The 221-nt window shown below is 60.6% G+C and overlaps 1 protein-coding gene across 1 annotated transcript in view; it reads right to left on the bottom strand.

Moving 5' to 3' along the window:
* EMH_0071480 (uncharacterized protein) overlaps positions 1 to 221 on the bottom strand; it is a gene marked incomplete at both ends in the record, with an annotated part of 4,418 nt that overhangs the window by 946 nt on the left and 3,251 nt on the right.

Genomic DNA, 221 nt, shown 5'->3' with positions numbered 1-221 from the left:
GCTTATAGCTGCTGCGCTGCAGCTTCTGCTGCTGCACAGAACCTCTTCCACTCTTCACAGCAGCAGCAGCAGCAGCAGCAGCAGAAGCAGCAGCAGCAGCAGCAGAAGCAGCAAGAGAGCGGGGAGCCTTCTTGGGAGGCATTTGGCTCTGCTTCCACGTCTCTCGCAGCAGCTGCTGAGCAGCAGCAGCAGCAGCAGCAGCAGGAGCTGCTGCTGCTGCT

The sequence above is a fragment of the Eimeria mitis genome, genomic scaffold (assembly GCF_000499745.2).
Source record: "Eimeria mitis Houghton genomic scaffold, Emh_scaff4001, whole genome shotgun sequence".
Classification (NCBI taxonomy): Eukaryota; Apicomplexa; class Conoidasida; order Eucoccidiorida; family Eimeriidae; genus Eimeria; species Eimeria mitis.
Note: the sequence above shows the minus strand (reverse complement) of the source record. Positions and strands in the feature narration are given on the sequence as shown.